Raw genomic sequence first — 14,605 nt, 5'->3', positions numbered from 1 at the left:
GTTATATCCATTCGTGTTAAATTGAGATATTTGCGATGAAACCTGCCTGCTAAAAGGAAAGAAATCTAGAATCTAGAATTTGAGGTTTTTAATCATAACTTCAAGAATATTCCTTGTTGTGTAACAACAACTGAAGTTCCACTGGAAAGGTTTTATTATGTCATATCTGACGGTTGATTTAAATAATTCAAAATATTGAACATGTTGACCCGTCTTGCGATTAAATTCTCCATGTGCATAACATTTGAATTTGTTGGTAAACTGGGTGTAATGTTCATACGCACTTCTGCAGACTTCACCTACGATACATTGCCCGTCTTTAAAACATCGTTCCATAGTTGGTATGGGACAGTGCTTTTCATGTATGGTCCACATGAAAAAAAAAAACACACACACAGAAAGAAAGAAAAAAGATGTGATTGCAGATCATTTGGCCAACAAGTGAAGTCGATATGATGCTGTTGGTGAGGATAGTACACGATAATATGATGATAACGAAGATAACGATTATGATAGCTACATAAACCACGCTCATATTCAGTGTTAAAGGCGTCGTCATAATTCAGCAATATAAAAGCAATACATCACGCAGGAAAATAATAATATACTCACACCATGGAGCTACAACCGCTGTAGGTCCATGCTCACACACGCCCACATAAAATACTACATGCAGATACCAGAAGAGCATGATCACTCTGTATACTTCGCTGTATTGCCCCTATACGACATCGCACTCCCGCTATGTGTTTGAAGCTGATAGAAGGTGGCTCATTCATTCGTCAGTAGTATCGGTAGCGTGTCTGCCATTCAATCGACGTAATGGCTCGGGTTCTGGGGCGCAGGTTCGAATCCCAGATGCGGTGGATCTTGCTGAGCAATATTGTGTATTATTATGTCGTCTCCTCCATGGCAGACGAAAAATACTCATTCCCCTGTCTATAGGACATGCTAAAAGTGAGGTCCCAAGAGTCACAGCTCACGCATGTTGAAAAAAAAAATCGCTTTTCAATCCGAATCATTGCAAAATGCATCTGGGCGCATAACCCAGCGAAGTGGTCCGCACCAAGCATCGCAATACAACTAGACCCCATGAAAGACCATCTTATAGTGCAACTGAATAATGTATGAGCTATCGATCGATCGATCTTGTCATGTGGAAATTAAAAGAAACAAACAAACAAAAGTAAATTGAATTATTGGCGTCCTTCGGGTGTGCAGTCAGCCTTTTAGAACAGTGACTGATTGCTGAAGTGAATACTATAGTATGAATAAGATTAGAATGTTACACCAAAAAAAAAAAAATGTTTAACTTTTTTTTTTCTCCATTCAATTTTCCCTTGTTGATAATCATCATAGTATTATACATTGCTAGAGCGAGAACTCTTTGGGAACTTTTGGAATTTCAAAGAAATCAGTAATTACATGACTATCCCACTCGACGTTCCTATGAATTTCATTTACCTGTTATACGAACAATTCTTGCTAAGAACACACTTATTCATACTGGCCCAACTTATTGGAATTTTCTGAATAATGACATAAAAACTGCACCCTCTATATATTCATTTAAAAGGAGATTAAAGTCTTTTTTATTGCAATTTTATGTTCCTACAGAATTGAATCAGCCTGTTGGCTCATTGTAATGTCTTTTCGAAGAATTTTAATTACAAATAATATACTGTCACGTATTTTCTCGTCCCTGTTGTCCTGAGTCACTTAACAGAGTAGATTCGATTTTGTTTGTATTACTTCCGCATCTATTTCTCTCTATTTTTCCATATTTCCGTATCCTTTTCACGCATCCCATTATTTTTTCGATATAATTCTGTCGAGGATCGCTGGATCTGTTTTGCCTTTCTGTCCGTTGTATTGTCTTCCTATTATGTCAGTCTTGTCTCGTTCTGTCTTGTCTGTTAGTCCCCCTTTATAAGTTTTGTCGTCCCAGTCTCGTTTAATGTTCATTCGCCCGTGTATATGCGTGTCTGTCTGTTACTCCGTCTTCTTGGTGGGCTTCCAGACTTTTTTCCTGACTTTATTCCCAACCTTTTTTCCCCTTTTTGCATCAGTTCATTTTATATTGACATTCTGTACCTGAGGGGCCCACATTCTACAAGCATTGCCTTTTTAGCGGGTCCCTCCATTTTTCGATATTTTGTGTAATGTTATATCGTCTATATCACTTCAGTCAATCAATTTTCATTACAACATATTTGTTACCCGAAGGTTCCACAATTATGTTTTTTTCAATTTACTTTGTTTAGATTATATGTAACCTTATTCTCTGTTACCAAAGAAAGTGAAATATTTATGTTCTCTTCGAAAAATGAAATAAAGTTTGAATTGAATTGAATTGAATTGAATTCAATTCAATTCAATTCAATTTATTTTCATACTTCTCAATGAAGGAATGTACATCAAATATAATAAAAACATAGTGAATCATAATATCCGGCTTGGATGTACAGTAAATTAATGTAAGCATGTAAAACATATAGCGGTCAATCATCGTACGTTTGGTTCTATGTATAACGCTAAAAATTGAATTGAATTGAATTGAATTAAACTGAATTGAATTGAATTGAACTATGACATTCTGTTTTTTTTTAATGAAATGATATTCGACAAGGTTGGTTTGGAACAAACAAATGCAGTGAGGATCAGTGGATTTTTTCTTTAGTTGAATTGGACCGTGGTGACTCTACGACAGTCCAAACAAAAGCGAATAGTCGACAAGAAGCTTCCAAATGGGGCTTCGACACCATTATCACCAGATCCCAGGAGAAAGAAACCCTCCCGCCCCCTCCCCCCAAACAAAACAAAAAAGAAGGATGTTACTAGTTTCAGCTTTCTTTGTTTGCGTGCTAGATTCACGTCACATCGTTCATGACGTTCACAAAAGAGACATTAGGCACTGGATATACAATACCGTGCAAGATAGCGTGCAAACAATGTTTGGAAGGGATTCGTTTTCAGACTTATCAACAAATTCTGAGCTGTTGACGCGACTGATGTCTAAAAGACATTTTGTATGGTTTGATAGTAGTCATCGTAAGTGCATTCCCCTTCTATATCCTAATGGCCTGACGTTCACTTCTCCTGTGACAGAGTGGCTAATTAAAAACACTTGTGACGATGTATTAACGACGGCCAAAGGTTCAACTCGATATTGCGTGTCACATTATACAGTATGCAGTAACGTATGGCCCGTCTACATGGCTTGCTCATCATTTCGTATCATTAGTACTAGTGCATGACAATAGTAGTCCTATTGGATTAGGAGTGGGGAAAAGCGCTGTACAAAACACATGCTGTTAGTCTTATCCTAACAGCAATGTATAGGACTCGCAAAATATAGGAAAAGGGGATGTAAACGTATGTAAGATTCTGAAATGTGAATAGTAACAGTTCTGGGCGTGTACAGAGGACGTAAGTAAGGTGGTACCTTTGCTCTCCCTCTCACAGCTCCAACAAAAATGATGATGATGATGATGATGATGATGATGATGATGATGATGATGATGATGATGGTGGTGGTGGTGATAATAATAGGCTATCCTTTTCAGTGTTTTGCACTGCTCTTCCAGTGGACCCTGTCATTAGGTGATCCGAGTATCCTCTCGGATCACCTATTGTATCTGTACGGATTCTTTCTTCTTCTTCTTCTTCTTCTTTATTTCTTTCTCCTCAAATGTTGTGCAGCGGTTAACTCTAAAAGTCATTCACCTATCACTTCTAAACTGATACCATATATGTATCACGTCATAAGGACGACAGATCTAATGTATCACTGTGATCAGTCAACCATGACGTCACTATGACGTCATTATCTGAAAACACGTTCACATTCGTATCTCATTAATGGAATGGATTTTCTCAATGAAATTTACATATCATATAGTTCAAGTCAAGCTCTATTGATATATTTCATAAAATTTAGTCACGTTCATAGTAAACGAGCGCGTACGCGCGCGTTGAAATTTTAACATGCTCCAATCGAGCTCAAAATTGTTTTGCACACGTTTCAGGTCATTTGGAGTATTTCAGAAAAAATCGACGGACGCGTACGCGCGCGCGCATATACGCACGCACAGCTCATATGCAATAGAAATTTCCCGTCTTTTCACACGTATCGGATGTCTGAAATGTCAAAGAATGTTTCTACCAAGTTTCAAGTCAATCCGACTCAATATGACGTCATACGGGCCCGTCAAAGTTGAAATTCCGCGCGCGCGTCAATGGCGATATACAGTGCAACAATGCCAAAAAACCGCCAAATTTAAATCCGATTTTACTCGTCAGGATGGACGGTGACCCCCCATTTTCTTTACATATTTTGAAAGCTGATGAGTTGTACATATCATTTCATGGGTTGGCGATACTGAAAAAATGATTGAAAGATATCAAATTTCTTAAAAAAGTAAAAAAGGTAAATTTTCAAAATGACGTCATCAAAATTCAAGTTCACTCAAGCGTATCTCACTTATCCTTTGCCGAGTTTCACCTAACTTTCAGTATGTTGTAGCTTATTTAATGTTCTTTCATATTTATTATTACAACGTTTTGATTGGATGACGTCATCACCTCGTAAAAATGGATTGAAAGTATCCTTGTAAAATTTGACCAGTTTACGTGTTATCTCTATGGGAGAGCAGTTTTTCTGGAAGTGAAAATTGACATGACTATCTTTTTCGAGCACTAGCTCACTTATGCTTCGGTGAATTTTTCCCAGATTTTAATATGTTGTAGCTGAGACTTTGGGCTATCGTTAGTGTGCCCTTCGTTTTTTCATACGATGTCGGAGTCACGTCAAAAAAGTTACTTGAATTTAAAGTTTATCTTCGATGTATTGAAATATTTCTTTCTTTTTGCAACGTTATGTGCAATAACTCAAGAAAAACATACCCTATCACCACCATATTTTGCACATGTTTAGTTCATGTCACGAACATTATTTCATAAAATAACAACGACTTGATCAGACGCCATCTTGGGTATGTAAATTAGGGTCAAAGGTCATAGATGTTTCATCCTGTATCTTGGTGAATACATGTCCTATCTTTCCCATATTTTGCACACGTAAAGACCATGTTACAGGGATCATTTCATAAAATAACCACTTTTTGCTCAGATGCCATCTTGTCTGTGCAAAGTGGGGTCAAAGGTCATATTTTCTATTTTCGCTATGACGTGTTACCTCTATGGGAGGGAATTTTTTAGATGTGAAAATTGACATGACTCTCTTTATCGAGCATTATCTTACTTATGCTTCGGTGAATTTCTCTCAGATTTTAGTATGTTGTAGTTGAGACTTTGCACTATCACGACTCGAATCATTGATTAAAAAAGAAATCGGATCACCTTAATTTGTCAGTGATGACAAATTACAATCTCTAGTTACTATTAGTGTTGCCATCAGGTACCCATTATATACACCTTGGTTGAGAGGGAAGTGGTGGGTAAAATCATCTTATCTAAGGACGTACCTTGGTACTTGACGGGATTCGAACTCGGAACCTCTGACTGACAATGTCAATAGTATTACCCACTATGCCACAGTGCCCCATTAGGATTTTCCCACGCGTTTCCTTGACCAGTCTGCTATCTCCAGGGCAGATTCACTCCTCATTGAACATTGTTAATCCAAACCGTGCTATCAATATCTCCTTTCGCGTAATGTAGCTTAATATTTGCACAATCAAGCGAATATACATAAATATTTACCTTGCCAACTATATTCGACTTTTTCCTTTTGAGTACGGGTCAGAGTGGCTTATGCATCGGCGCTTTAAATGAAATAGGGAACAGAACGGGGTCAGATAACGTGATAGTATAGAGGTAATCTTTTTAAAAGGGAACTAATCATTCTTGATGTGATAAAAATGATAAAGAAAGAAAGAAATATATCGCACGTTTCTCACAAACTGACGTTTCTTCCATGCTAATATTGTTATTCATTATTATCATTTCGGTTTTATTTCCAGAGGGTATAATCTTATCAAGACCTACAGGTCCCGGTATTCCAGAGAGCCCTGCCCATGATAAAAAAAAATACATAAACATTCATCGTAACTCAAAATAAGACTCACAACATTCGCACATACATACCTCTTGTAAGAAGTAACAAAAATAAGTAACAAAATGCAGATATAAAAGAATGAAATATATGCGGACTATGCTGTAAGAGAACATAGACAACCTTTTAACGCTAATTATTCAATTAAGATCTCTTAAAGGGGCTGGCTAGTAACTGATCACTGGAAATCAGTGGGAATGCTGGGGGATGATTGTTCCAATTCTTGTGGGATTTATTTAAGAATACATTGTATATCTATTGTTGTGTGAAAATTATTTACTTCAGAACGGTCTCATATTCAAGTAATGTGCAGTTTAATGCCCCATCACTGTACAGGCACGCTAGCCTGGAACCATTAAACTGCACATTACTTGAATATGAGACCATTCTGAAGCAAATAAATTTCACACAACAATAAATATATAATGTACTCTTAAATGAATCCCACAAGAATTGGAACAATCATCCCCCAGCATTCCCACTGATTCCCACTGATCAGTTACTAGCCAGCCCCTTAAAAACACAGTTCTCAAGTTCTTCATTCTAGAAATTTGCCCCCGGCATGTCCACATTGATTGCTTTGATATCTGTACTTACATGTCATTATTTTATATTTACTGAAAATAAATATCATTGAAAATAAAATTAAATATAACAACAGTCATCCTCCTGCCAGTAATCTTACAAAAAGTAATTAGAATCGAATACTACATAAAATCTGAACACAGCTATCATTTTAATGGAGAAGAAGAATTCCGCCTCAAAAGACAGGCTCCACGCAATGGCGGACACTTTTCGAGCAGAAGTATATCAGTGCTCCTTATTATGAAATAATAGGTCTCCAGAACCAAACTTAGGGCTGAGATAGACACTGTAAGCAGTTTGTAAAGTCCTTGAAAACTCGTGCTTTTTTTCTGATGTTTTGGAAAATAACTTCATGAAGTTTTGAAATGCGCACAAAGAGACCTCTAGATCAATAGTTGCGCTTTGTAAATGTAAATCATTATTTTGATGATAATGATAGAAGTAGTGGTAGTAGCACTAGCAGTAGTAGTAGTACTAGTAATAATAATAACAACAGTAATAATAATGATAATGATGACGATAATGATAATGATAAGAGTAACTATTATTATTATTCTTATTATTATTATTATCATTATCATCATCATTATTGTCATCATCATCATCATCATCATCATCATCATCATCATTCTATAATTGCGTGGGCTCTCAGGGTTTCACATGATGAATATGTCCTCACAAAATCCACCAAAACTTGGAATATATACAGTCACTCCTGTCACAACTTTTGTCAGGTAGGACTCGGTACATCAACGGCATCAAACATATGGATCGATACCATTCGCCTTCCAGAATGTTTGCATTTTAGCTCGACATTCATGAAACTCCTACCATTATATTTGTTGTATTTAGTCTGTCTATACCACTCAAATTGATGGTAGAATAATTGCATGGCGCTTAATCTGAGACTCGCTAATCACACAATATTAATAAGTGGCTTATACTCAACATTTGACACGAGTCTCTCGAAATGCTAGCAAAATCATTTCTGGACTAATGTGCGGGCAATTTAATGTAAATGATGTTGCAATTTCAAGCAGTTAGGTGGGCTAAGTTTTGGTGGGGTATATAAGGCGTTAAACTGGGGGGGGGGGGGTAACGCCCGATAAGGGGATTCAAGGTGGTCCATAATCAAAAGTATAAAAACTTGTTGAGACTTACAGCTTAGCTGAGTTCTTTGGGCTGAGGAGAGTACATTACTCACGGTACTCATCACCAGATGGGGTAGGCCATATTAAAAACTTACGTAATGTTATGTAACCGACCATGACCTGTACCTGTTCACCTGTATAACTCGATGAGAAAATACTTCGTCTTGCTTTACTGATCAGTGATCCGAGTGATCTAACTTTGTGTAAACATTTAGCGAAAGCAGACAGACCTCTCCCCTCCTTTCTCCTTTCTTCTAGCCTATCTCTATGCAAGTCATCCCTCCCTCCTATTTTCCTATGAAATGTACGATGGTTGCATGCAAATCAAGCAATGCTTAAAGAGAAAATCCAGTCCAAATATGAGTTAGTCTGATGAAATAGAGTAAAATGTTACGAGTTCAACGGTAAAAGTTTGACTGAAATAGAATGAGAATTAAGGAAGTTATGAAATTTTGAAGTTTTGATAATTTCTGCAAAACAGTTCTTGTACAGTGGGTATGAATATGTAAATGAGTGAGCTAACCATGTCATGCCCTCACAATTTTCCATTGATCGTGTATCAAAAAAAAAAAAAAGACGAAAATTCAATGTTTCTGTCGTTGAAGTCTGAAACATGACGTTATTCCGGGCTGAATAACTTCAGAATAGTGATCAGTCAGATATACGAGGATTTTAGCCTCGGGTATATGCGTTTGAATGAAAAACTCGAAATTTCAAAATCATATGTACAAACTGTATGGTAAGTTGTAAGGGTATAAATAACATGCTCACTTTGCCATTTGCATATACACTCAGCAAAAAAAAAAAAAAAAAAAAAAAAAAAGAGAAAAAAAAAAGAAGAAGGTAAACACTTTTTCAGGTTCATCTTTCTCATAGATTATGACTAATATATATCATCTTAGTTGGCTATCAACCTAGTGGGTCAATAAAAAGAGAAACTTTATGCGTGAGTGAACACATTCGTTTTTCACTTTCATTCATTTTTTCATTCATTTATTTTTCATCTCCAACAGAACTTATTGATACATTTTTTTCTCACATAAAACATAAGTACATGTATTATGTGTCAACATTACAAAATTTGATAAATGATATTTATGGATGAACAAATGATAGGGCGAAAAAACACAAAAAAGAACATTCTGAAGTTTAGAAAATGCAGGAAATGGGGAGGAATGCTGAAGAAGCAATGCTTGTAGGGTGCATTCCCCCCAAACATAGTAAAATGAGTATACATATCATATCATTGATCTTCTACTTTTGTACACGAAATGAAATTTACAAAATGAATTACACAAACTACAAATAAGAACCTAACTAGCCCTTGACAAACACCCAGACAAAGCCAAACATTAAGTCGCTGTCATGCAGAGAATAGAACGGGAAAGAAAAGACAGAGAGATGAAGAAGACGAAGAGATAACATGGTTGAAAAATAGAAGAAAGAAAGAACTATGTCGATTGTGAAGGCAAGAAGTGAAGAGTGAACGGAGCCGCTAAGCCATACGCATGATATGAAAGAAAAAATGAAAGTGAATATTCCAGTTCTTCTGCAATCATTAAAAATTCAACATTTTGTTTTATTTTAATATGAAAAATATATATATTTAATGATGACGTTCAAATGAATTTCTATAAATATCTAAAAACAAATTCTTTAACTCGACTTTTAAAAAAAATCAAAGGTTGGGGCCGTTTTTTAATTATCACTAAGGCTATTCCAAAATTTTGGTCCAACAAAAGAAAATGTGGATTGAGTGAATATAGTCCTGGTTAAAGGTAAATGAAATTCATTAAAATGACGAGTTGGGTATCTTTGGAAGGAGTTGTTTTTCACGAACATCCCAGTAAAAGTAGGAGGTAATAAATTATTACTAAATTCATGCATGAATTGACCAAGATGATAATTATAAACATCACTTACCTTTAAAATCTTATTTTCAAAAAATAAAACGTCTGTATGAGATCTCCAAGATGCATTGCAAATTATACGCAGAGCTTTTTTCTGGAGACGAATAAACAGTCTATCGAGATGCATTGAGTGCGTATATTTCCCCAAGCTATACTGTAAAAACATCGGTGTTAAATTTAACACCATGGGTGTTAAATCTAACACCGATCAAGTGTCAATAGAGGACCACACCCACAGGTGTAGAAAATGTACTGTGATGGTGTTGAAAAGTGTTCACCTGGTACTTCGTGGTATTAAAGGACCGGCGACACACAAACTTTTTCTTAAGACACTGTATCTGGTGATATTTTTGACACTGCACTGGTGTTAATTCAATAATGACACCGCATGGTGGTGATTTGATATTGCTGGTGTTAATGTCAATGGTATAACACTCGTCCAGCTTCAATAGGAGACCACACCAACTGGTGTTACTGTGGTGTAAATGTGTTTACACATTTTTTTTTCAAAAATCAAATACTTTATTGGAAAATTCTTGATCGTCTTGTTGAAGTTCAAAATCAACAAGAAGTGCAGTTAACTAAGAAACTATTAAAAAAACAATTTTATATTTTGAAATGACACCAGGAGGTGTTAATCTAACACCATAAATGAGCACCGAAAATTTAACACCAGCTCGGTGTTTCATATTTAACACCGGATTTTTGCAGTGTATGATTTTTGCAGTGTATGATACCGTAATTCAGATAAGGCCGAATCAAAGTTGAATGTAGCATAAGGAGGGTGGGACTGGGAAAATAAAACTTAACTGTATTTATGACACCAATGTTACAAAATATTGTATGACAAATATTATCAATATGTGTCTGCCACGAAAGTTCATTATCAATTGTCAATCCTATAAACTTCGTTGATGCAACTACATCTATAACAGTATAATCTAAGAATATATTATTAGGAAGACTATTCAAAGAATTACTGAATAACATACACTTAGTTTGGAGAAGATTCAAGGACAATTTGTTTGATCTTATCCAATAAAGCAACTCTTGAAGTTCTGAATTTAAGGTATCTACTTCCATGGCACAAAAGTAAAAATTGCAAAAATGGACAAGTTGATATTCAAGCATAATGTGCTCTTCCATATAACAATGAAGCAAAAGACAGATTTAACACAATAAGAAATGCTAATTAATTTGCAAAAATCAACCTATGATCTCTATAATGTCTCTTTAACCCTCCAAAGATAGGGAAAGGCAAAAAATAATGGAGGAAAATGAAGAATATTTTGTCAAATTCATATTCAAAAGACATAAGAGAAGAAGCAATGGTAACAAAGATGGTAAAAATTTGAATGTTATTCCAAATTGAGAAAATTTGAAAAATTTTTGGTACTTGAATTTGTCTCATGAATTCTTAAATTCTTTAAATAAGAAAAGGAAATAAAGAAATTATGTTCAATTTATCCCCTTTGCGGCTTACGCCATATGTTATTTAAACTTTAAGCTGACAGAAAATTATCATGTTCCCCCTTTAGTTTCCCCACTATGTTTTGTTTGAGAATACAAAGAGAAACAAGGGAACGAAAACCTTTTTCTGCTATTTCATTCATGTCTGTCATTGCGTGAAATTGGTACTTTGTTATCATTGTTATCTTGAAAGGCATTTGCATATTAATTCAAATATATCAATTTTTGCAATTTCTACTTTTGTGCCCTGGATGACAAAAACTAATGTGTTCACTCATGTGTTAAATTTCCCTTTGTATAGACCTAACAGGCTGATAGCCGATTTAATAACATTTAATATGGTACATGACACGATTATTTTCATCAAAATCTTTTATGAAAAATATGAACTGGAAAAAGCGTTTTCTTTTTTTTTTTTTTTTTTGCTGAGTGTATTATTGACTGTTCAAGAACTGTTTCCCCCCAAAAAGCGAAACTTCAAAATGTCATAACTTCCTTATTTTTCATCAGATTTTGATCAAATTTATATCGTTGATCTCGTAATATTTTACTCTTTTTTATCAGAGTAACTTGTATTTGGACTGGATTTCCCCTTTAAGCTGTCGTCCTTCTGTAGTATTCATTGCATCGCTGATACGTTGTGGTGTACATTGTAAAGGCAACGAAGAAACTGTATTGCTGTATATTGTAAAGACAATGAAGAAACTTACTTTGTTAACAACTAATGTTTAAGTATATATGGTGCCAACAATGTTTATATACATATTATGTATCGGCATGTACAACGATATGATACAGGGATCAATAAATCAAATTAAAAAAACCGAATCCAGCACAGAACACTATTGGATAGCAAGGCAGCCCTGACTTGTTCAGACTTGAGGAATAGTTTGGGAAATGACATTATAACAGTGGCGTATATTTTGGAGCTTACTTCAAGTCCGTTTCGCCATTAAGTTATTCTATTTTTCTAGGTCGTCTATTATGTCTCTCAGAATTAAAGAACGTCAGCAAAGTAAATCCTTGTTGATTCATGTAAGTGGCATTACGTATTTAGGTCTGTACAGTATGCCCCCCCCCCCAAAAAAAAATACAATCATATTTTTGCACCGACAACACCCAATATGATTAATCTGTCTAAATACTACTTCAGGGTCTCTAAATATAACATCTTAGCTCTATTTTACAGAAAATCCCATTCAATTTGGTTAAGCGGTCACAGAGAAATGTGGATTGTTGTTAAACATGTCATGAGTCTGATTCTTCCAAGTTTAGCACTTGGATACTCATGTGTGTGAACATAATAGACAGGACTTGGAGGGAAGAGATTCCTGATATCCTCTACAAAATTCCTCATTTCTCTTTGACCACTGAAGCAAATCGAATGGGGTTTTCTGCAAGATGTGGACAATGAGTTATAGTTTCATACCCTGAATTTGTATTTAGATTGATTCACTATTTTTAAAGATATCACTGCGGAGCTCTCGTATTTTTTTGGGGGGGGGGGGGCACACGGTATTACTTTGCTTCCCATGCAGTGCCACATGCAGATCAACATTCGTTGTTTGTCGTTGTCCTCTAAAGCAATCGAACTGGAAAACAGAATGAACGATTTCTTTCCCTTGCCGATTAATCTGGATTTTCAGTCATTCAGCATAATCATCCAACCACCAAGAACGTCCGTGGGGCCCCTTTCTCGCAACAGCCATCACTCTCTTTTCTTTTTCTTGTTCTCCTCTTTCGAGATCATCGCTATTCCTTTTAAGCCACCCGTGGAACACACAAAAAGGTCAGAGACAGACAGATAAACCACGGAGTAGGCCATAAGGTCTTTTCTATATACCTCCATGGATAAACATACGTACACACAAACACACACGCACAAACACACATGCACAAATAAACATGCACAAAATAAACATGCGCAAACTCACACACAATCATGGGCACTCATTATGTCGCGGGCTCTGGTAAGTGACAGTTGACATTTCTTACGGATTAATATAGCAGCTGATGAGCATGATGAGTGTTGAACAAAATGGTCTAGCCATCAGCACACCATCAAGCAACATTGACTTTAACACAATCACAATCGCGTATAGTAGCTGTATGAAATAATATTGATGTATAGATTGACAGGGGAGAAGGGGGAAAGATAACTCACGGCATCGCGCTGAATTAAAAAAAAAAACAAAAAAACCGGCTCATATTCTTGTATTATATTTTTGTATCAACTATAGCATTATGCAAGCTCTGTTCATATTTGGTCGTTATTTTATGTTCACGTCATAATATTCCATACACTCTCCATGGCGTTTCGATGCCAGTCTAAGCTTTGGAAGTGAGTTTATTGCAAATAAACATCTACACGCTTCAGTGTTTTTACACTGCATGGACACGCATTGTGCATTCCGCAGAAATTCCCATTGCAAACTCAATAATGGTGGTATAATACGCAGCGAAAAATAAACCCCATCAAGTAAAACAGATCAACAGTCCAAAACACTCACCTCACTGTGACATGTAATGGGTACATGCGAGCATTCTGCCGCCATTCCAGTACGTCTTCTTCCCTGGCATGCCCCTCCAGCCAATGTTTGGCTCTTTGATGACATACCCAGGCACGTCGCCGAAACACAAAGGTAGAGGTAAAAGCGCACTCTATCGTCGCACCTGAGGGACGCCGCCCCTCGGCCAGTTATAAATTCACTCTATCGAATAGCTCGAATGGAGTATGATTACTAGGAAGAAACACACACCAACAAAAAAAGAAAGGAAAGGAAAGAGAATGAATGACACAAAAGTGTTTATATACGCACATGCATACTGTCTTGCACTCTTTTGTTTGTTTGTTTGTCTGTTTATCTATTTGGTTGTTTTTTTCTGGGAGCAAGATGGAATTAATTTGTCGACTGAATATCGATAGAGTGTGTTACTATTACACTGATAAGGCAGTAAAATAAATTGTAAATTTAGATGATCGTTGTTTGATGACTTTGTACATTCACTTCAATTTGTATTTTGATATCATTGTCATATATTAATTTTGTGTTCGTGTTTTTTGAGGAAGAAAACGCAGAAATAGAGCAAGGAAAAAAAAAACACCCCTACAACAACAAACAAACAAGCAAACAACAATTGCTGTTAGACATGATACGGATGATTAATTTTCCAATTTAAGTAAAATCAGAGGTCGTCTGCAGTGCATTTGACAAAAGTGAACGGACCACGCCTAGTAATAAAAACCGATTCGGAGTATTAGATACGGTTGATTGGTCAAATTTCAGGGTTGGGTATGTTTGTTTGGATTTTTTCCCTATATAGAGTCATGCAAATGCAAATAAATTCCCTCACCTTCCCGAATTCTATAGACGAGGACTATCTCTAAGCACAATGTCGATCCGGTGACACGA

Source organism: Diadema setosum, chromosome 22, assembly GCF_964275005.1.
Source record: "Diadema setosum chromosome 22, eeDiaSeto1, whole genome shotgun sequence".
Classification (NCBI taxonomy): domain Eukaryota; kingdom Metazoa; phylum Echinodermata; class Echinoidea; order Diadematoida; family Diadematidae; genus Diadema; species Diadema setosum.
This window is presented reverse-complemented; position numbering follows the sequence as displayed.